Here is a 24,664-nt window from a genome sequence, read left to right as displayed (position 1 = left end):
CTAACTGGCTTTTTCTGCTCAGGGATTCTTCTGGCCTATTTTTTGTCTTAATTTACTTTAGTAATGGCCACATGGCTCATAAGAGAGAAGGAGGATCTAAATGTGATTCTCTCTTATTCTAAAGCCCGTGCTGTCTCCTTCTGCTCCACTCTTTCAGTAATCAAGGGTGCTCAAGGTATGTTTGCTGTTTGTGATGATGCTGCCAATATTCTCAGGTTAATTATTTTCTTCCTTTCAATTCAGGAGCCATTTAATTCTTTATAGCTCTAGCATTTTCGTGTGTGTAAGTATTTTAGTCTGGTGTCTGACATTTAGTAAGTATTTACATATAAAAAGATGATTATTCTTGTGTTCACTTATTTCTAACCTTTATTAAGTGTTTGCTATGCGGCTCCTATTGTATTCGGTGCTTTATCTGAATTTCCTGATTCCCAGCACTGTGACAGGGTACAACTAATTCTTATTATTCCCATTTACAGATGAATAAATAGGGTCTCAGAAAGATTATGTATCCTTTCCAAAAGTCATGCAACTGATAAGTGTTGGACCAAAGAGTCACTGAGGACTGATTCCCTAATGGATGACCCTAACCTTTAAACTTACTGGAGTTACTAAATTCGAGCCAATGTGCACCCCCAAAAGAGTGAGTTTAACTTTTCAGATTAAAAAGAAACTTAGAGGTCATTACTGCTGCAAATAATTATCTCAGGCTCATTTGAAACTCACTCCCTTAACAAGATCTGGTTTGATAATTCTAACTCCACATCAAAGGTTGGGAGAAATTTCTTTTAGGACCAATAAAGCTTGGAGTAAATGGTTCTTTCCCATCTAGAATGAATTAATGAAGGCAGAAAAGCACTATGCAATCATATTTTACATATCATTTTACCTATGGATTAGCTTCTTGATGGTGTTTTTAATTATTTAAAAGTATTGAGGAAAAAAGCTCAAAACAACAGGTTTTTCCTATCTCTGGCTGGTTTCTGTCTGTTATGGGCCGTCCATTAAAATCACTTGGGGTTGGTTACCTAGGAAATGGCTGACAGGCTGGGGCTTTTAGATTGATCACCTGATTCATGGCAGGAAGGTGAGTCATGTGATGGGAATTTAGTTGCTTCTAAGTGGAAGAGTAGAAATTGCTGAGCATTAAAAAGGAACCACTGGAATCCTCATCCCCCCTTCCTTAATTTTAAAGATGAAACAAATGATTATCTTTCAGGAAGATATGGATATCTAAATTTATCTCCAGAGGAAGAGAGTCTAATGATTCCAAGACCATCTCAGACTTCATGGGTATGAGACACTATATTCAAGGGGTGTGTGTGTGTGTGTGTGTGTGTGTGTGTGTGTGTCTCAGTGATAAAAGCAGACACAGCTACCTCTTAGGTTAATTTCTGTGCAGCCTGTTCAGTTTCTCTGAGAGCTAAAACACTGTTATCTGTATGATAAACAGAGAATTAAACTTCATCAGGAATGAACAGAACTGATCAAATTTGGAGTTTCTTTTTTTTTTTTTTTTTTTGTAGAGACGGGGTCTTACCTTGTTGCTCAGAGAAAAATAAAGAAAACTAACATTCGCCGTCTAGTAACTGTGAGAAGTACCTTCATTTTGTATCTCATTTAATCCTAATGAAAAAGAGCTATTAGTATAATAACTTTTAGAATTTTCTTCACCAAACATGTATTGAGCACTTTATATATGTCTGCACCAAGGTTTAGAGAAGATAAGTAACTTATCTAAGGATTAGAATGTATTTTTGTTCTTCTCCGAACGTTTTTACCCAATCGGTGTATTACTTTTCTGCAGGGTATTTTTATATCAGAAAAGAAAAGTGGAAAGTTAATGAACAATATGGAACTATTACTGGAAGAAGTTATCTAGCTTGCAAAACTCAGATGTTCATGCATGCACACACAATTTTCCTTTTTTCAAAAAATTCCTCTAGCAGGTCAAAATTACTTTGGAAATTGCCATCTCTCTTGAATTTGCCTACCATGATATAGGAGTGGATTATTAGTAAACGCAGCAAACTTTTTTATTTTTTTTTTGAGACGGAGTCTCGCTCTGTCGCCCAGGCTGGAGTGCAGTGGTGTGATCTCGGCTCACTGCAAGCTCCGCCTCCCGGGTTCATGCCATTCTCCTGCCTCAGTCTCCCGAGTAGCTGGGACTACAGGCGCCTGCCACCACGCCTGGCTAATTTTTTGTATTTTTAGTAGAGACGGGGTTTCACAATGTTAGCCAGGATGGTCTCGATCTCCTGACCTTGTGATCTGCCCGCCTCGGTCTCCCAAAGTGCTGGGATTACAGGCGTGAGCCACCATGCCCGGCCAAAAGCAGCAAACTTTTATGAACTATTTACGTGTGTTAGGCATTGTGCTGAATACATAATCTCTTCAATGCCAAGGCAACCCTGTAAGAGAGGAGCTATAATTACTCCACATTACAGACAACAGGATTAAGCATTGGAACAGTTAAGTGACAAGTCCAAGGTCACGCCCCAGTAAATGGCAGATTCATTTTGTTCATTTTTTGGTACCTAGGTCCAATTCGAGTTCGTTCTCATAATTACTGTGACATTTGCTTTCCCTTTGAGCTAGAACTGATTTTCTTCACCAGCAAGTGGGAGCGGATATCAAAGATTTTTAAGCAAAAATTATGGGAGGAAAATTGAGAGCCCTCTGCATTAACATAGTTCCCCTGCAAATGAAGAAATTAATACTATCCAATTTTGTTAGGAGAACACCTCAATTCAGAGTGTAGAACGTTTTTTGCTGCAGCAGATTTTAAAACCAACATTCTGTGCGGAATTCTCAGGCGTCTTCACGTCTCCACGTGACATTTTATACTCCCTAACGCGGTGCCAGGGCAGGTACCGCTCATGAAGGGGTGAGGGAATTTCTTGCTGTGAGGTTTAAATAGGATAATGCATGTTCAGTGCCTAGAAGAATACTTAGCCCAAAGTGAGCATCAACACATAGTAACACTCCATGTACAATAACAACCACTGTATATCATAGAATTCATTTATATAATAAGGATACATTGATACTATTCATTTCAAGATTTAAGAGAACCACTTCTCCCCATCTTTTTTTTTTTAAATTTATTTATTATTATTATACTTTAAGTTGTAGGGTACATGTGCATAACGTGCAGGTTTGTTACATATGTATACTTGTGCCTTGTTGGTGTGCTGCACCCATCAACTCGTCATTTACATCAGGTATAACTCCCAATGCAATCCCTCCCCCCTCCCCCCTCCCCCCTCCCCATGATAGGCCCCGGTGTGTGATGTTCCCCTTCCCGAGTCCAAGTGATCTCATTGTTCAGTTCCCACCTATGAGTGAGAACATGCGGTGTTTGGTTTTCTGTTCTTGTGATAGTTTGCTGAGAATGATGGTTTCCAGCTGCATCCATGTCCCTACAAAGGACACAAACTCATCCTTTTTTATGGCTGCATAGTATTCCATGGTGTATATGTGCCACATTTTCTTAATCCAATCTGTCACTGATGGACATTTGGGTTGATTCCAAGTCTTTGCTATTGTGAATAGTGCCACAATAAACATACGTGTGCATGTGTCTTTATAGCAGCATAATTTATAATCCTTTGGGTATATACCCAGTAATGGGATGGCTGGGTCATATGGTACATCTAGTTCTAGATCCTTGAGGAATCGCCATACTGTTTTCCATAATGGTTGAACTAGTTTACAATCCCACCAACAGTGTAAAAGTGTTCCTATTTCTCCACATCCTCTCCAGCACCTGTTGTTTCCTGACTTTTTAATGATCCCCATCTCTTAAAAAAAAAAAAAATAATAATCCACTGGCTCTGAAATTCCGCCATCAAAGCTTTGTTCCTTTCCCTTTAGGCTCCGAAGCTGTCTAAAGTGCAACTAGTCCAGGGAAGTTGTCAGCTACCTCAGAGAAAATGAAGGTTTTCAACCAGGCTTAACTGAAGGGAAGCCGGGGAAGATCACAGAGGCAGGGTGTCAGAGCAGGGAGGGCCTTTTTTCCCTATCACCCGATGGATGAAGAAACTGGGATGTAGAGAGAGCTGGTGAGTTGATCTTTCCTCTTTAACATTTGACCCATTCTCCACCACGAGTGAAGATGCGTGTGTGTGTGCACATGTGTGTGTATGTTTACTTATGTTATGCACTGGGAGAGTGTTCGAGTCACTCATGTTGTGTAACAAACCACTCCACACTGAGTGGTGTAACACAATGCCCATTTTGTTAAGCTCACCGAGGATGTGGGTTGCGAATTCATGCAGGGAACAAAGGGGATGGTTTGTCTCTGGGCCACAATGTCTGGGGCTTCACTTGAGGACACTCAGACAACTGGGAGCTGGAGTCCTCTGGAGGCTCCTTCACTCATATGTTATCATCTGGCCCCTGGACTGGGATGACTCAAAGGCTGTGCACAGCTGGGCCTGTCAACAGAGCACCTCTGTGTGGCCCCTCCATGTGGCATGAAGGCCCATTTCCGAGAGGGAGTGTCCCCAGAGGGAGCATTCCATGAAAACCAGGTGGGAGCTGCCTGGCCTTTTCTTACTCAGTGCTGGAAGTCACAGAGCACTTCTGCTGCATTCTGCTGGTTACAAGGAAGTCCTACAATCAGCTCAGGTTTCAAAAGGAGGAGAAATGGATCCTACCTCTTGATGGAGGAGTGTCAGAGTCACATTGTAGAAGAGCCTGAGGGATGGAAATGGTGCTGCCGTCTTTGGAAAATACAATCTGGCCTGGGGAGGAAAGCAGACGTTTATCACTTTTCCATCATTTGAAGAGACCTTTAAAATGTCTCTCTTGTCAGCCAGGAGTGGTGGCTCACGTTTGTAATCCCAGCACTCTGGGATGTTGAGGCAGGAGGATGGCTTGAGGCCAGGATCTCAAGACCAGCCTGGGCAACATAGTAAGACTCTGTCTCTACAAAAAAATTTAAAAGTCAGCTGTGTGTGGTGGCTCAGGCCTGTCGTCCTAGCTACTCAGGGGGCTGAAGTGGGAGGATTGCTTGAGCTCAGGAGTTTGAGGTTGCATGATTACACCATTGCACTCCGGTCTGAGCAACAGAGTGAGACTCTGTCTCAAAAAAAAATAAATAAATAAAACAAGAAGTCCCGAATGTCTAAAATATCTCTCTTTCCATTCTCCAGGTACCTAGCTCTCTCCCCAGACATCTTCAGTTCTGGCTCCGAGTGGGGTAAAGGGAGTTCACGAACTCTCAAAGCCTCCCATTCAAGCCCGGCCCCTAAGAGGAGCATGAACAGTTTCATAGTTTTGGTCTCACACTTAAGTGGCCACTGGGCAGTTTCCTCCCTACAGCAGGTTCCCAGACAGGACCAGGTAGCTGCGCAGAGCACCAGGGAGCTCACTGGGCCCTGGGGAGGCATTGGTCCAGCAGGACTGCCATGTAGGAATTCACAGGTGTGAGAGGGAGCCTGAACTCCCTGAACTTACAGGTGAGGCTGTAATAAAATGAAAACTTGACGTTGTTGGCAACAGGAAGAAAATAAAGTTGTGTGTGAGTGCCTGTGTGTGAGCGTGTGTGTGTATGTTGCTGAGACTGGGAGTAGAAAAAAAGACCCCCAAGGAGATGAAAAGACTCGGGAATCAGGCTAGCAATGCTAGAGAATCTAGAAACTGCTGTTCCTGAGATTAATTTTTCCAGGTCAGCACTCATTTAAGAAAGGAAAGAAACCAGCAAGGGTTGAGAATCTACTAGATGTCAGATGCTCTGTTAATTACTTTTACAAATTCTCTTATTTAATTCTCTCAGCTAATTGACTAAGTTGGAAAGGCTAGTAGCCTCATTTTATATCAGAGCAAACTTGATCGAAGTCACACAGACATAAGTGCCAGAATCTAGATCACAAGACATTTCTCGGTACTCCTGGACCTGTGATATTGTAAGAAAACCTACGTATTTTAAAAGAATTAAATAAATGGGAAGATATTCCATGTTCATGACTTGGAAGAATTGATATTGTTAAAATGTCGTAGTACCCAGAGCAATCTACAGATTCAATGCAATACCTATAACAATGACATTCTTCACAGAAATAGAAAAAACAATCCTAAAATTTGTATGGCATCACAAAAGACCCTTAATAGCCAAAGCAACCTTGAGAAGAAAGACCAAAGCTAGAGGCATCAAACTACCTGACTTTGGAATATGCTGCAAAGCTATAATAATCAAAATAGCATGGTAGTGGCATAAAAACAGACACATAGATCAATAAAACAGAGTAGGGAACACCAAAATAAATTCCTGCACATACAACCAACTGAATTGAAACAAAGGTGTCAAGAACACACAACAGAGAAAGGACATCTCTTCAATAAAGCATCTGGGAAAACTGGATATTCACATGCAGAAGAATAAAGCTAGACCCCCTATCTCTACTAACCATATGAAAAATCAACTCAAAATGGATTAAAAACTTAAGTGTGTGACCTAAAACTATGAAACTACTAGAAAGAAACATAGACTTTATTACATTGATCTGGGCAAGGGTTTTTTGGATAAGACCTCAAAAGCACAGACAACAAAAGCAAACATAAACAAATGGGATTGCATCAAACTAAAAGCTTCTGCACAGCAAAGGAGATAAGCAACAGAGTGAAAAGACGATCTATGGAATGGGAGAAAATAATTGCAAACTATGCATCTGACAGGGTGTTAACATCCAGAATATATAAGAAACTCAACTCAATAGCGAAAAACCAAAAAATCTGATTTAAAAATGGGCAAAAGACCTGTTTAGACATTTCTCAAAAGAAGACATACAAATGGCCAACAGATATACGAAAAAATGTTCAACATCACTAAGCACCAGGGAAATGCAAATCAAAACTGCAACAAGATACCATCTCATTCCAATTAGATTGGCTATTATCAAAAGAAACCACACACAAATGCCAGCATGGATGTGGAGAAAGAAACTCTTATACACTGTTGGTGGAAATGAAAATGGCAAAGCAATTATGCAAAACAGTATGGAGGCTACTCAAAAAATTAAAAATAGAACTACCATATGATCCAGCAATCCTACTACTGGGTGTATAGCCAAAGGAAATGAAATCAGTATGTGGAAGAGATATCTGCACCCCCATGTCTATTGCAGCACTATTTACAATAGCCAAAATATGGAGTCAACTTAAGTGTCTTAACTACAGATGAATGGATAAAGAAAATGTGATATATGTATATATCCAGGTATGTATACAAATATATATATATATCTCTCCATATATACAATGGAATACTATTCAGTCACAACAAAAGAATGAAATCCTGTCATTTGGAGCAATATAGATGAACCTGGAGGACATTATGTTAGGTAAAATAAGCCAGGCACAGAAACACAAATACCACACTATTTCACTCATATGTGGAATCTAAACATTACATTGATTTCGTATAAGTTGAGGGTAGAATAATGGATACTAGAGGCTGGGAAGGGTGAGGGGGCAGTAGAGAGAGACTGGTCAACAGATACAAAGTTACAGTTAAATAGGAGAAATAAGTTCTGGTGTTCTATTGCTCAGTAGGGTGACTATGGTTAACAATACTGGATTGTATATTTCAAGTACTAGAAGGCCAAAATTTGAATGTTCTCACCACAAAGAAATAATAAACGTATGAGGTGATGGGTATGCTAAAACCCTGATTTAATTTGTACACAATGTATACATGTATCAAAGCATCACACTGTACTCCATAAACATGTACAATTATTATGTATCAACTAAAAACAAAAAACAAAAAAGAAATATAATTTTAAGAAGCATTGAATTTCTCTCTTTACAGACAATGTTATATGAAAAATCATAAAAGAGACTAGAAATAAGTAGTTATGGTTGAAGCAGGGATGGGAGACTAGAGACCCACATGGCTGACCTCTTTTTAGACCCAAAATGGTAGCCCCCAGTAGGTCTGGGGAACCACAGGGTTCCATAGGACACTATTTGAAAACTCATTTAGTTAGTATCTTTAGTATCCCCAAACAAGACATCACAATGTGTTCTCCAGGGTCTTTGTTCATATGCTGAACTACCTGAAGGCATTCCTCTCTCTTTATTCATCCAAATCTTGTTCATTCTTCAATGCCATATCCTCAGGAGATCTTCCCCTGGGTTGGTGTATTTTCTTTCTCTACGTTCTTGCCTCTGGAAATCTATAATAATTTCATGGCTCTACTTAGCTCCATGTAATAATAGTTCTCCAATTTATAACATCAGTTCACTATTTCAGCCATCTCTTTTGAGTTCCTGACTCACATATCTAAAATTCTACTAGACATCTCCACACAGGTGTTGAGTGGGAATGTAAAACTTAACATATTCAAAATAGAACTCTTGATTTTCCATTCTCATACTCTTCCCAAACAAGGATTAAAAAAAATTTTTTTTTCTCCTCATCTTCCTTATAAATGGTACCATTGTCCATCCTGCCCATCGTTAGATGGTTTCCAAGATCCGAGTCCCAAGGCAGTGGCCAGGTTTGATTCTGATTCAGATCATTCTTCAATATTGAAGTGGCTGCAATGGAGACAGTAGATAATATCTCAACTTGAGGTAGACTATGCCGATGATAACACTGTCCGTAATTAGAGCAGGACTGACTCATTCCCACCTCCTCAAGCAGGCTAGATTCATCGTGGGAAAGGCATACCCCAGGAGCCAGGAGACTCAGAACATAGAAGATCTGATATATTTCAGCAGAAGTTAGTTACTGGTGAAAATTCCTGAGATCCTGAGAGTCTGGGCTCCCCTTCACCCTGGGAGACATTAGTGTCATTGTCATAACTATGTTTGTTCTTGGACTGAGCAGAGACTTCCCCGCTGGATTTAACCTTCTTGATATTGGCGGTCATGACATGGTCTTCGTATCATCCGCTCTCATACCTTGTGTATAATTGCTTCTCAACAAAGATATGAGATTGATTTGATTATTTGGATGCCATCAACAATGGATGACAAAGCTGGTACATTAATGTGATTTCATATTTGAATATAAATTCATCTTCTTAAAGGAAATGCCTCTGAGGAAAAGACTGAATACTTTGCACAACTGTGCCTCAAATTTCTATACCTTGGTGCATTGTTTGTACATTGCTCAGATAACGTAGCATAGGGAAGGTGAGAGGAACTAAAATTCGTTAGGCATGCCCCTGGTGCTGTGATATTTATATATGTATTTTGTTTCACTCTCACCACAGTTCATTGATGAAAGCAAAGTTAAGAGAAGCCTAGTAAACTCATCAGGTTCACCTTGCTAGCATAAGCAAAAGGGTCAGAATTTGAATCTGGATTGAGTTGATTCCAATTTATAGGCAAGGAAGCTAAGGTTCAGACAGAATTAGCAATGTCTTCAAGTTCAAAGCTAAGACCTGTGTCTATATCTGTCTGATTCTTAAAACTATGCTCATTCCATTGTATTATTTCTCCCATAAATGCCAGTTCCATCTCCAATAACATTGATCCTGATAGGATGAACTATATGAGAAGTATTGGATCCAGTTCTTTTGACCGAAGGCAAAAATCTGAGAATAATTTCCCGTGAGAAAGTTGCTAAGCCCTGATATCTCCTAGGAATACTGAGAATGGAATGTAGTTGAAAGAATTGGTAAATACCTACTATAATTTGTATAACATTTATGCCTCCTCTTAGTCACCTTCTTGCTGGAAATAAATAGTGCTGTTCTGAGGTACTGAAATAAATGTTTTTACAGTGGAAATATCAATTTATTTCCATAATAGAAAATTGACTATGTTATTGATCAATATGTCCCATCTGCCAAGTCTTCCTAATTATAAATTTGAAAGGTGCACCTAGTAGCATAGTAACTGTCAAACAATTGTTGATGGAAAGCTGTTGCTATAAGTCTTGATATGGGTTCCTCTAATGACAAACTGACAAAGAATGAGACAGCAAATTAAATACATTTCATTTACTAAGTAAAGTGTTTTTGTCCCAATCTCTCTCCTCAGAGTTGATTAACAAAATAATCCCATGAACTGTTTACTCCTCCAGAGATGTAGGACCTCACCAAGTGACCTGGACTTTACCAGGACCTCACCAGCCCTGAATAATGCTTACAAAATTAATATCTTGCATCTCAGATTAAAGCTGTGCTAATTTTAAAAATCAATTGGTTTATGTAGCTTTTTATTTTTGCTATCTGCTCAGAGATTCTTACCATCTTCATTCTGCTTCACTTTATGCACAATAATTTTCTCACTTAAATGTCAACATCTCCAATAATATTATCCAAACAGATTGTTACATGAGATTTCAAAAAAACATTTTGTATGTTTTATCTGCATTTTAAAAATCTCGAGATGGTTCCTTATCATGATTTCCCCTCTAATTTGGCAGGGATTAAAGCTTCAGCCTGTCACAGGCCAACACTATGTCAAACTGGATGAACTTCTGATGAATACACACTGCAGAGACTAATAAACTCTAATTACACCACAACCCTCTTCTGAAATGGACACTTCCAATTCCGTACACCACAAATATTGGCCCAGAATCAAAGATGAATTAAAAATGAATGCTTTTATTTCATTTTAGATAACAGAGAGAAGTCTCGTTGAAGATGAGAGAGAAAGGAAGCTACCTCCACAGAACGATGTGCCTAGCATCAAATGTGAAGGGTAAAAGTGGGAAACCTCTGAGTCCTTCTTGTGCCGGGTACCCACATTTACGAGGTCAAAATAATGTCTTTCTCATTCAGACTGTTCAGCATTCATGTGCCCTTTAAATCGGAAGCTACACATCTTTCTTTAGCTGTGAGAAATGTTTCTTTCTCTTTTTCATGTTACTGTTATTTCTCCTATATTTCCTCCATTCTTTCTTCTGGGATTCCTATTTGAAGATGCTTGGGCTTTTATTCTAGTTATTTCTGTGTCTTAATCTTTGTTACGTTCTACCTTTTGACACATTGAATATGTCTCCATATTCAAATTCCCCCTACTTATAAGGACTGCAGTCGTTGAATTAGGGACCCGCCCTGATCCAATATGACTTAATCTTAACGTGATTACATCTGCAAAGGCTCTATTTCCAAATAAGGTCACATTCACAGTTATAGGAGTTAGGACTTCAAGATAACTTCTTGGTGAACCTATTTCAAGCTAGGATATCTCTCAGGGTGTTGCTTTTCTCTGATAATCAGTGAGTTGAGGCCTCATGCCTATCTTTGCATTTGAACTTCCCTACCTGCCTGTCCGTGGCTTCTTTTTGTTTGCTACCATCTATCTCGAAGGTTGCAGAGAAGCAACAGGACGTGATTACAAGAAGGCCTTTCAGTAAATTCTTTTCTTTAACAAATGGGGGGTCCCCATTCTTCTTTGATGTTACCTTGGTCTTGGTTCTTTTTTCTTTTTTTTTCTTTGAGATGGAGCCTCACTCTGTCACTCAGGCTGGAATACAGTGGCGCTATCTAGGCTCACTGTAACCTCCACCTCCCGGGTTCAAGCGATTCTCCTGTCTCAGCCTCCCAAGTAGCTGGGATTACAGGCATGTGCCACCATGCCCGGCTAATTTTTGTATTTTCAGTAGAGACGGGGTTTCACCATGTTGGTCAGGCTGGTCTCAAACTCCTGACCTCTGATCCGCCCGCCTCAGCCTCCCAAAGTGCTGGGATTACAGGCGTGAGCCACTGTGCCCGGCTTGGTCTTGGTTCTTTAGCCAAAACAACCACACTCCTAATTCTAGCTCGGATGGGGATGGGGGTGGGGTCGGAGACTTTACTGCCCTTGCTTGGTATAAGAGGGCACAGAAGGCACTAACGTAGCTGGATGCTTAAATTAGGGTCTCCCAGCCAATCCTCTTGAGATTTTCTGCAGGTCCCTTACCTGCTTCTCATGTGCATTATCTCTAATCTTGGAACTCCCCCAGTATCCGGCAAGCCCCTGTCGATGTTTTAGGTCATGTCTTCCTCCATGGGCCTGATCCTGTTTGCCTTCTGATCTCTCAGATATTCCTCTGACCCACTTGTGCTTTAATTTTTCATCCCTGCTATAGATGTAGCCTTTTTCAAATATATCCTCCTAGTTATAGGGTTTTGGGATGCGAGAAGGATGTAGGGCCATGTAATTGACCTTTCCTCCTGCAAAAAGCTACCTACATGTAAAAGAAAAGCACCTGGTGAATTGGAGGAAAGGGTCATGGGGAATCAAAAAGAATAAGACCTTGTCGGTCTTATTCTTCCCCAGACATTCCCCTCTGCAGGACGGGCCCAATTGCTTAATCTGGGAAGTTGTAGAGCAAATAGTAGTTAAGAGCACGAATGGGGGATTGGACAGATCTGAGTTCAAACCCAAGTCCTGCCTGTTACTGACTCTACAGTCTCTGGCAACCTTAGGAACTTCTCTGGCCCCTTTTGTTCTTCAATGGCAAATGCAAAGGATAGCATTCCTTTTCTTGTAAGGATGTTGTAAATGTTAAATGAATTCATCTGTGTAATGATCTCAGGCACACAGTCCGTGTTTGATAAAAGGAAACAGTAATGTAACTCTTTTTTTTTTTTTTTTTTTAATAACTCAAACACCAGCCATCCCTTCCACTCTATGAGCTGGCTTTCCTCTAGCTTTTAGCTGACCTTCCTACAAACATTGACCCTTTGTTGACTCCGATGCCAAATTCAATTGTATTATAGGTTTTGTAGTTTTGGTAAGTTTTTTTGTGAGAAGGTAGTGCAGAGTACGTAGAATCCCCAGCAAATAGGTTAGAAAATCTCCTATGGACTTACCCAGGATGCATCCTGACTGAGAGGCCCAGAGACCCCGTGTCTACTCCCAAACTGAGTGGTTACAGGCATAGATTTTCTATGACTCCACAGAGGCTATGCCCTTGACATGGGTTCACACTACCTACCTCTTGTCAGTTCCTTTCCTAAGGGGTGAGGGTGGATCTAGCCCTGTCCTTTGCTTCCTGGTTACTAACAGAGGGCCTTGAATGAGCCACCATGTCACTGGATTTGAATTCCAAATGCCATCCCATTGGATTGGGTCTTCTCAGATCCTTAGTCTGTTTTAATCTTCCCTAAGTGTCCTGTGGACCTTTCGACATTATGGATCATGCTGCCTATGTCATGGATTTGAATTCCAAATGCCATCCCATTGGATTGGGTCTTCTCAGATCCTTAGTCTGTTTTAATCTTCCCTAAGTGTCCTGTGGACGTTTCGACCTTATGGATCATGCTGTCTAGCTGCCTGGGCATCTGTTTCTCCATCTGTACAATGGGGATGATTGAAATAACAAACACCAGATTGGAAGTTCCCAGAAGGCAGGAACCACATTTGGCTTGTTTTATGCTAGGCCCAGTCCACTGTAGCTACTATGTGAATGTCTGATAAACAAATGCATGAGTATATACAGTGTCAAGGATACAGACTGTGTTACTTGGCTAGGGCTGCCATAACAAAGTGCCACCAACTGAATGGCTTAAACAACAGAAATTTGCTGTCTCACCCTTTTGGAGGCTGGAAGTGCAAGATCAAGTTGTCAGCAGGGCTGTTTCTCCTTTTTTTTTTTTTTTTTTCTCCCTGAGATGAAATCTCGCTCTGTCACCCAGGCTGGAGCGCAGTGGCACAATCTCAGCTCACCGCAACCTCCGCCTCCCGAGTTTAAGCGATTCTCCTGCCTCAGCCTCCTGAGTAGCTGGGATTACAGGCACGCACCACCACACCCAGCTAATTTTTGTATTTTTAGTAGAGACGGGGTTTCGCCATGTTGGCCAGGCTGATCTCGATCTCCTGACCTCAGGTGATCCTCCCGCCTCTGCCTCCCAAAGTGCTGGGATTACAGGCGTGAGCCACAGCACACAGCTCAGCAGGGTCGTTTTTTCTGAGGCCTCTCTCCATAGCTTGCAGGCAGGTGACTGTCTTCTCCGTGCATGCCCACAGTCTTCCCTCTGTGCACGTCTGTGTCCTCATCTCCTCTTCTTAGAAGGACACCATCATATCGGATTATGATTCACCCATTTGACCTCGTTTTACTGTAATCACCTCTTTAAAGACTTTGTCTCTAAGTACATTCATTCTGTGGTGCTGGGGGTTGGAGCTTCAATATATGAATTGAGATGGGGGCAAAATTCAGCTCTTAACAATGCCCGACAATTAGTAGTTATTTAGTAAGTGTTAGTCCCTCTTTTCCTTCTATCATATTTATTGCCTTCTCCTGCCCATCCTTGCAATAATCACTGGCATCGTGGTAAGAATACCATAGGTACTAAGTATATTTTCATAAACAAATTATACCTAGAAGAAGTGTGAAATGCCTTTACAGAAGAAAAAACAGGCTAGTCTTGCACAACACGCGGTAAAACTTATTTAAATATAAAGCTATCCTTCTTGTATTTAATTTTTCCCTCATTCCTTTAAGAACTAAGAAAATTCAGTTTGGGAGTCTAAGGAGGTAGTGTCACTTGAGGCCAGGAGTTTGATACCAGCCTGGGCAACAGAGTAAGACCCTCTGACATGTGCCTGTAAGCCTAGGTACTTGGGAGGCTGAGGCAGGAGGATTGCTTGAGCCTAGGAGTTTGAGGTTACAGTGAGCTATGGTCATGACACTGAACTACAGCCTGGGCAACAGAGAGAGACCTTGTCTCCCACCACCAGCAAACAAAAGAAGTAAGAAAGTTAAAAATTCATCGAGTAGCTTCTATCTGCTGGGCATATGCTTATGTCATTTAATGACATCAACCTGCTCGGCTGGGCATTGTTCTTCCCATTCTGAGATGAGGAAAGTGGACATCGAAGGCATTAATTACTTGCCCAGGCACTGGGTGAGGACAACTTTGTGGATACCAAGATAGGGAAGACTCTGGCTCTGACTACAAAGCACTTTGTGAGTGAGAGGGACCACATTCTGCAGCTGACTCAGAAGCCAATTAGAAGGTGACAAATGCCATAACTGAGTTTAAATCCAAGGCTTTTGGGGGTACGCTTATTTAATTTAGTCGTTTTTTTTTTTTGTCATTCAGGCTGGAGTGCAGTGGTGCGATCTCGGCTCACTGCAAGCTCCGCCTCCCAGGTTCACACCATTCTCCTGCCTCAGCCTCCCTAGTAGCTGGGACTACAGGCGCCCACCACCAAGCCCGGCTAATTTTTTGTATTTTTCTTTTTTTTTTTTTTTTTTTTTGAGACGGAGTCTCGCTCTGTCGCCCAGGCTGGAGTGCAGTGGCGCGATCTCGGCTCACTGCAAGCTCCGCCTCCCGGGTTCACGCCATTCTCCTGCCTCAGCCTCCTGAGTAGCTGGGACTACAGGCGCCCACAACCGCGCCCGGCTAATTTTTTGTATTTTTAGTAGAGACGGGGTTTCACCGTGGTCTCGATCTCCTGACCTTGTGATCCGCCCGCCTCGGCCTCCCAAAGTGCTGGGATTACAGGCGTGAGCCACCGCGCCCGGCCTTGTATTTTTCATAGAGATGGGGTTTCACCGTGTTAGCCAGGATGGTCTCGATCTCCTGACCTCGTGATCTGCCTGCCTTAGCCTCCCAAAGTGCTGGGATTATAAGTGTGAGCCACTGCGCCTGGCCTAAAAAAAAAAATTTTTTTTTAAATAAAATTTTACCCTTCCCTAAAGTAGAACCAAGGTATAACGTTCCCAATACATCCTGCTATGTGGAAGATTATGTGGCCTTCTGGAGGGATTCCTTCTATGCGGACTGAGGTACCATAGGAGGGAGATGAATAGGAGGAGGATAGGTGGAGTAGGGGTGGCGCTCAAGGTCAGTGAAGATAAGTAACTTTTTCTTACCATTAGAGGCATGAGTACAGTACATGGAGGTCCTGTTATCCACCTGCAGCATGGTATTTGCCCAAATGGAAATAAAATGAAAGTCACGTGAAGACCCAGGAGTGCAAAATGCTTTGCAGATGAGTGAAGCATTTAAATACTTGATAGATCAGCAAGTCATCCCATATTTAATGTCCAACAAACAAGAACTGCTGAGGATAGAGAATCAGGTCCCGGTTTTGGATTAGAGGCAGGATAGAATTGTGGAAAGATTGTGGGCTTTGGAAAGGCCAGATAGACTTTCTGTTGCTGTGAGATTCTTGGCGTGACCTTAAGCAGGGCACGTATCCTGTCTGGGGCTCGGTGTTCCCATCTGTAAAACAAGAATGCAAACAGCTAATTGAAGGGCGATGTGGGGTTAACTGAGATGAGTGATACAGCTCTGTTGGAAGCTGGGGAGTAAATCTTGTCTTCCCAACTTAATGTGCCGATTATTCACCAGACTGCCAAGAGCACTCCTAAAACCCTCACAAATCTCCGTTCCTGCTGCCATTGCCCTTCTTCCTCTACTCATCATCTTTTGTCTGGATGGAAAGGGTCACCTTCTAAATGTCCTCCCATCTCCAAAATGCAAATTTAGTAATGGCCTTCATCTGTGTAGATTCTTTCTTGAACACACAATTATCTGCAGAGTGAAATTCACACGTCTTTGTGGAGCATGTGGGCTCCTCCCCATTTACTCTTTGCTTGCTCTTTCATCCTCCCCTCTTCTCCTGTCTCACCCCTGCCCCATCTGCCTCTCCCATTGGAGAAACATCACGTCCTCTCTAAAATGCCTTTTTCCCACTCTTAATCTACCTCACAGCCTCCTACTTCTTCTTTTTTTTTTTTTTCCTGTTCAACGTTTTAGCTTAGGCCATGTGAAATGCAACTGTCAATATTTCTAAACTCTCTTCATCTGGAAAATGGGCTAAAATTTTTACTTAATAAGGTGATCATGAAACTCAGCTTAATTAAACTACAGTATTTAGCATGGTGTCAGCTATATAGTAAGTGCTCAATAGATGTTTACTGCTGCTATACTACTATTATTATTTTTATTAGAGCACAAAGAAAGTAGAGCTTAACCTCTGGATCAGGGACCAAGGACATTTTCCTAGAAGAGAGGACGCTTTCACTGAGCCTCAAGGTATAATAGTCTTTCTCTAAGCGCGAGACAGAGAGGAGGAAGGGCATTCCAGTTAGCGGAGTGGGACATGCAAAGTCTCAAAGTTGAGAAAGGACATGGTATGTTTGGGAAGTGGAGAGAAGATGAATATGCTTGGGTTAGGATGGAACAGGAAGAGGAGAGGGGTGGACCTGGATGGAAGCCGTCCCTGTCACCCTGCCTCCTTCCACTCCCCAGACATCTCCCCTTTCCCCTCCCTCAGTCTGCAATGCCCTCCAGCCCAGCTTACCTAACATTGCCTGTCACAGCCTGCCAAGTCTCATCCCATTCTAAAGTCTAGGTCCAATATTACTTTTTCCAGGAAGATTTTTTAAGTCTCACGAGGGCAAGGACCACATTCGTTTTACTCACTGTTGTATTCTAAGCACCTAGCATAGTGCTTGGCATGGACTAGGTGCTCATTTCTTTTTCTTTTTTTGATAAATGAATTGCAGCAAACCCTGTAGTTACTATCCAATGTCTGTTCCCATTTTCTCCTTGCCAACAGAATGTTCCTGTAGTGGAGGATAGCAATTTTCCCAGCCTCAGGCAACAGATCATGATTAGTCTAGTACAGTGCTGTCCAATAGAAATATAATGAGAGCCACAAGTGTGAGGCATGTATGAAATTTAAAATTTTCTAGTAGCCACATTGAAAAAGTAGGTAGGAACAGGTGAAACTGATTTTTTTTTTTTTTTTTTTTCCAGACAGAGTCTCACTCTGTCACCCAGACTGGAGGGCAGTGGCGCAATCTTGGCTCATTGCAACCTCTGCCTCCTGGGTCTTGGATTCAAGCAATTCTCCTGCCTTAGCCTCCTGAGTAGCTGGGACTACAGGCGCCTGCCACAACGCCCAGCTACCTTTTTTTTTTTTTTTTTGAGATGGAGTCTCGCTCTGTTGCCCAGGCTGGAGTGCAGGGGCGCGATCTCAGCTCACTGCAAGCTCCGCCTTCTGGGTTCACGCCATTCTCCTGCCTCAGCCTCCCGAGTAGCTGGGACTACAGGCGCCCGCCACCACATCCAGCTAATTTGTTTTGTATTTTTAATAGAGATGGGGTTTCACCATGTTAGCCAGGATGGTCTCGATCTCCTGACCTTGTGAGCCACCCTCCTCAGCCTCCCAAAGTGCTGGGATTCAGGCGTGAGCCACTGCGCCCAGCCACTTTTGTATTTTCTTTTTAGTGGAGATGAGGTTTCACCTTGTTGCTCAGGCTGGTCTCAAACTCTTGACCTCAAGTCATCCACCCACCTTGGCCTCCCAAAGTGCTGGGTTACAGGGGTGAGCCACTGTGCCAGCTGAAGTTGATTTTGATAATATATTTTATTTAACCCATTATATCCAGAATATTAACATTCTAACATGTAATTAATTTGAAATAGATTCATTCACTAATTAATGAAATAGTTTGCATTCTGTTTTCTGTGTTGTCTTTGAAATCTGATGTGTATTTTGTGCTTACAGCACATCTCTATTTGGACCAACCACATTTCAAGAGCTGAAGAGGCACCTGTGGCTAGTAGCTCCCTTATTGGCCAGGTCAGGTCTAGCCAATTGTAACAATCCATTTCCTACTTTCCCAGACTCCTCTTCAGCAAGAGGTGGACATGTGACCCAGTTCTGACCAATGAGATGAAAAGGGAGGTCAGCTGGGCCTTCTGGAAAAGCTTTTGCTTTCTTGATTAGAAAGACAAATATGGCTATGACACCTCTTCCCTCTTGTCTTTCTTTCTGTCTTTTTTTTGCGGGGGAGGGGGGGGGGGCGTTATTTTTTAGAGATAGGGTTTCACTTTGCACTCAGGCGGGAGAATAGTGATGCCATCATAGCTCAAACTTCTGCACCCTCAAAATTCCGGGCACATGTGATCCTCCTGCCTCTGCCTTCCGAGTAGCTAGGACTCTTCTTGTCTTGAAAGCAGATGTGCTCTTGGAGGTATGACCATTGATTAAGCAATCATAAAGAGCAGGGGTTGGAAAACTTTTTCCATAAAGGGCAAATAATAACTATTTTAGCCAATATTTTAGGCTATGTGCATTATAGAGTCTCAGTTGAAACGACTCAGTTTTTCTATTGGAGTTCAAAAACCACAGACAATGTGTAAACAAGAGAGAGTGGCTGTGTTCCAAAATAACCTTTCTTTGCAGTGCATTGGATATGCTTGTGGGCCATAGTTTGCCATCCTCTGATCAAGAGAACTGGAGAGACACCAGCCCAGACATTGTAAAGGCACTTCCAGATTTTTTGTTATATAGGAAAACATAGATCCCTGTTTGTTGAAGCCACCGTGAATTGGTTTTCCTGTTACTACTGTGGCTGACAGAAACCTAATGGATACTTGAAAAATAGAATCAGTGTGCCAGTTACAATTAATAGCCTTTTTTTTTCTTAATTAATTAATTGTAGAGAGAGGATCTCACTGTGTTGCCGAGGTTGGTCTTGAATTCCTGGGCTTAAGTGATCCTCCTGGGATTACAGGCATGAGCCTCCATGCCCAGCCGTAATTAACCACGTTTTCTCCCAAGATACTGTGCCTTTTAAAAATATTAAGATCAGTATGATGATCACAACAACATTAATACCATCAGTTGAGAACTACATTTTTATAAACTTTAATTCTCACAACAACTGCTAGTATTCCTGATTCTTTGAGGAGGAAATTGAAGCCAGAAAAAAAAAAAAAAAAAAAAGGTGATCCTAGGTTACGTAGCTAATAGACAGCAAAAAGGATTGGAATCTAGATCCTATCTGATTCAAAAATGAATCAGAAATATTTGTGAATTACCTATGAAGTTCCAGGAATTCTTCTGGTGCTTGGCAAGAGCAGTGAACGGAAACAAAGATTTCCACCCTTTGGCTTACCATTTTGGGTGGGGGAAGAAGGCAATAAGTAATCTGCAGTAGTTTAGGAGGTGTTTGGATAAACTATAAAGGAGAAAGTCAAGCAGGAGTCTTCTCTTTGTGCCGCCTGCCTCTTTGTACTTCTTTGAGTTACGTTTATCAGAGGCTGCTTTATGTAGGGATGACGTGAACGTGTGTCTGCGTTTTCCTCTAGATTGCAGCCTTTGGTGAGGAGGACCTCTATTTCATTGATCTTAATACAGCTACAGCAAACAGCAGGCATTCCATGCTTGTTGGATAAAAATTCAATTGAACTCACTTCGGCATCAGCTGTTAGGTTGGAAGCTGCCCAAGAAACATATGGTTATTAGAGAGGGTAAGTTCAGTTCAAAGGTTCAACAGATATTTTTGTGAATGCCCAAGTGCCAGGCACCATGCTGGGCTCAGTGCTCCTAGGAGACGGGTCAGTCTAAGGAGGTGGATATCTGGGGAAGCACTCGACTGGCCAGATAAACAAGCCAGGGTTCAGCAGCTCAAGCAAAGACTCTAGGGACAAATCCTTAGAGGGAGAGACCTAACCAGGGACTCCCAGTAGTACCAGCTGTAATTGTCCTCCCAATCTGTCACCCACTCAGATGGTGGAATGTTTATTCTTCTGTCAGTGACTCTTGTTCCTGGGCCAGGGACATATGCTTTTTTTTTTTTTTTACTCTTCTCTTCTCTTCTCTTCTCTTTTCTTTTCTTTTCATTGAGATTGAGTTTCTCTCGTTGCCCAGGCTGGAGTGCAATGGTGCAATCTCAGCTCACTGCAACCGCCACCTCCCGGGTTCAAGCAATTCTCCTGCCTCAGTGTCCCAAGTAGCTGGGGTTACAGGCATGCACCACCATGCCTGGCTAATTTTGTATTCTCAGTAGAGACAGGGTTTCTCCATGTTGGTCAGGCTGGTCTTGAACTTCTGACCTCAGGTGATCTGCCCGCCTGGACCTCCCAAAGTGCTGGGATTACAGGCATAAGCCAGTGCACCCAGCCTGTTTTTCTTTTTAAGGGTGTCACCAGTGCATACAACCTCTGTTTGCGAACCTGCCACAGAGAGAAAGTGTGTGCAGAATGTATTTGCATTTCGTTTGGTGCAGGTGAGTGCCTTTCAGGGTCTGATTAAGGAGGTCACTTGAGCACTCAGGGTTTGGAAGACTCAAGCCAGTTACAGGGATTCAACAGAGTGGGACAGTGAGAGATGGTGAGCAAAACAGTCCTGAGACGTGAGATCTGATCTCAGGACCAACTCTGCCAAATACCCAAAGACCAACACAGAATAATAAGTCGTCCCATGGGATGTATTTCCTGTTCAGGATGGAAGTCACTTTATGAATCCTCTGGGGTGTGAGGAAGCCTATTCTTGACTCAGATGATTTGCTTTACTGGAGAGAGGAATCTAAATGAGAAACCCGACTCTGCTTTTTAGCCATTTAGAAGTTAAGATACAAGTGAATTTCAGTGATGTCAATTTGATCCCAAAATTAGATCTGGGACTGTAACTCAAAGTTAAATGGACTACGGTTAACTTACTCTGGGTCCAGGAACTTGGACAGGTCACATCTGCTCTCTGAGACTCAGTTTTCTTATCTGAAAAATGAGGGGTGAGAAACGAAATTATCTTTAAGCTCCTGAGAGCCATTTTAGGATATACTGTAAATAGATTCATAATGACAAGGACTCAGGGGTTCCTAAACCTAGCATCAGGAACAGCTAAGGAGTGTGTTAAAAAATAAAGATTTTTCTGATCCAACCCTGGAGAATCTGATGCAGTACGTCTCAGTGAGGGCCTAGACGTATTTTTAATAGGCTCAGGTAATTCTTCACCGCTTATGCTCAGCCTGGCTGGTATTTGAGAGCCACTAGAGGAACTGAAAGCCCTTTGCAGCCAGCCCAGATCTGGGTCATTTTCATTATTTCAAAAAGTCTCCTTGGATAAAAACTCTGACCTCTCCCCAGTTCCCTTAGTCCCCATCCTGCATCCTGGGCCTTGAAACCAGCCACATTTGTAGATAACTTTCAGCTGCATTATTCAGCCTCATTTGGGGGGAAGGGGAGAAGGCTTTGTATTTTGCATTTTTTGATTCCCTTTTGTTAGAATACAGTCCCAAAGAGGCGGTGGGTTTTAGAGAGGGGACAAAACCCTCCAACTCTGACTTAACTCACCGTGTGATGCTGGACCAGGAACTCAGCCAAGCGTCCCAGTTTTCTTGGTCTGGAAAATGGGGAACGTGAGCTGTGGCCTGTCCCTCATGTCACATGCTGCTAGCAAAACTTTTTTTAAAGCTTACAAATGCTTTGAGGATTAATAAGGTGCTTGGAAAAAGGGCAGTTTCTAAAAACGTGGTGTTTGTATTCAACATTGATGGGGAACCAGTGGTGCTATGTGTGCTGGAAAGAGCACAAAATTAGCGGTGATCTGATTTGATTCCAGGGGACTGAAATATCTAAATACAAAACCCAGGTGAGACAAGCCTTGACAAAGGACAGGTGTCTTCTCACAATGTGACAGTTGAGACAGAGGTCCTTAGCTGAGGGTAGGGAAGGAGGAATGCGGGAAAGTCATCTGGCAGAGTAAGAGGAAGACAGGAGTGGGAAAATATGGCAGGTCGGCCAGGCAGGATGAGGGCCCATCTGAATTTCAATCTGAATTTAAGGAGAGGACTGTCAGCTAACTCGTGTGTGTTTTCTCAGCCGCATTCAACTTCCCGGGGCAGACACTGAGCAGGCTGAGTGTTGAAGTTGACCAGGATTTAGGTTTTGCCAGACTAGTACAATGGGGAAAGGGCAGAAAAGGGAGTCGATAGAATATGCAAGGAGGGGACTGGTGATGCCAGGCACCCCATGTAGAGGCAGCGTTGCCCCTTCAAAACTCTCCAGGGAAGCGCCGTGAAATGCATGCATTCTCTCTGAGGGGATGCAAGAGAAGGTGGCTGGACCAATTTTCCAAGGATTTCAATCTCTCTTCCCCTCCCAGTGGGGATAGAGGTTGGAAATATTACAAAAATGGAGAGCCTCTCTTTTTTTTTATTTTTTATTTTTTTTGAGAATGGAGTTTTACTCTTGTTGCCGAGGCTAGAGAGCAATGGTGTGATCTCAGCTCACTGCAACCTCCGCCTCCCGGTTCAAGCGATTTTCCTGCCTCGGCCTCCCAAGTAGCTGGGATTACAGGCATGTGCCACCACACCTGGCTAATTTTGTATTTTTTGTAGAGATAGGGTTTCTCCATGTTGGTCAGGCTGGTCTACGAACTCCTGACCTCAGGTGATCCGCCCCTCTCGGCCTCCCAAAGTGTTGAGATTACAGGTATGAGCCACTGTGTGTGGCCGAGAGTCTTTTACTCAAAGTAAGAAAGCAGCAGACATGGGAAAGGAGCTCTATTCCCACCCAATAGAGCTCCTGGAAGTTGGTGCTGGGAGCATTGCAGGGCAGGAAGGGATGATGCTATCTGAGTGTGTGTGACTCTGAGACCCCCATTCATTCAGGACAATGTTTACTTACAAACTGTATGTGTGTGTGTATGTGTGCTCGGTACTAATCAACTATGTACATGGTAACACACACAAAAATGTCAGACATTTAAAAAAGAGATTAAAAGTACCTATAAATCGAAATTCTAATATTTTCTTCCCCCACCCCCAGTAGATCAGTGGTTTTATTCCCTCGCTAACACTCCTCCTTTTGGAGACCAATTCTGTAGCCCACGCTTCCATGAGAATCACCTGTGGATCTTAAAAATGCATATTCTCACCTGGCACGCTGGCTCACACCTGTAATCCCAGCCCTTTGGAAGGCCGAGGCAGGTGGATCACTTGAGGTCAGGAGTTCAAGATCAGCCTGACCAACGTGGGGAAACCCTGTCTCTACTAAAAATACAAAATTAGCCAGGTGTAGTGGTGCATGCCTGTAATCCCAGCTACTCGGGAGGCTAAGGCAGCAGAATTGCTTGAACCTGGGAGATGGAGGTTACAGTGAGCCGAGATTGCACCACGCATGTGCCACCATGCCCGGCTAATTTTTGTATTTTTAATAGAGACGAGGTTTCTCCATGTTGGCCAGGCTGACCTCAGGTGATTCGCCCGCCTCAGCCGCCCAAAGTGCTGGGATTACAGGCGTGAGCCACCGTGCCCGGCCAATACCTTGCTTTTATTTTGTTCTTTTTTTACAAAAAATTGGATCCTTTACTATGTCGTCTATAGGTATGAGTTTGCATCTTGGCTGCATTCCTAATGAATACGACCTTGGGTAAGTGGCTGAACTCTTTGTGTCTCAGTTTCTCCATCTGTAAAGTGGAGGTAACAAGAACACTACAATAGGGTTATTGCCAGGATAAAATGAGTCATATGTAAAGTGCCTGGACCACTCCCTGGAAGATAGAAGGTGCTCAGTAAATATTATCAATTATTATTTTTATTATCTTTCCTGCCAAAAGGAGAAGTCATCTTGCTCCTGGCCTGTGTGTACTATAAACGGTATATAGACTAGATATAGCAAGTTGCAGCACTTCTCAGACTAGACGGAATAGGCTCACCAAGTGAGGGAAGTAGGAGACGTTCTCATTGTATATGTGCTTCACACACCCTCCCCCTTGAGGTTCGACTCAGTAAATTTGGGTTAGAGGTTAGCAATCTGAATTTTTTTTTTTTAATTGGGGCCTCACTCTATCACCCAGGCTGGAGTGCAATGGCACAATCATGGCTCACTGCAGCCTCAATCTCCAGGGTTCAAGCGATCCTCCTGCCTCAGCCTCCTGAGTAGCTGGGACTACAGTCACGTGCCACCATGCCCACCTAATTTTTTTTTTGTTGTTGAGATGGAGGGACTCACTA

The 24,664-nt window shown here is 42.6% G+C and overlaps 1 long non-coding RNA gene across 1 annotated transcript; it reads right to left on the bottom strand.

Annotated features, from left to right (window-relative positions):
* Positions 1-1,499: 1,499 nt before the first annotated feature.
* LOC135965312 (uncharacterized) lies at positions 1,500-13,951 on the bottom strand. Its single transcript, XR_010578220.1, has 3 exons — positions 13,490-13,951; positions 4,662-4,748; positions 1,500-1,626 (listed from the first exon to the last, which is right to left on the bottom strand). It is a non-coding gene; the product is annotated as an uncharacterized lncRNA (long non-coding RNA).
* Between the last annotated feature and the right edge of the window lie 10,713 nt (positions 13,952-24,664).

This window comes from Macaca fascicularis, chromosome 10, assembly GCF_037993035.2.
Source record: "Macaca fascicularis isolate 582-1 chromosome 10, T2T-MFA8v1.1".
Lineage (NCBI taxonomy): Eukaryota > Metazoa > Chordata > Mammalia > Primates > Cercopithecidae > Macaca > Macaca fascicularis.
The sequence above is the reverse complement of the archived record's forward strand: the minus strand, read 5'-3'. Positions and strand labels throughout refer to the sequence as shown.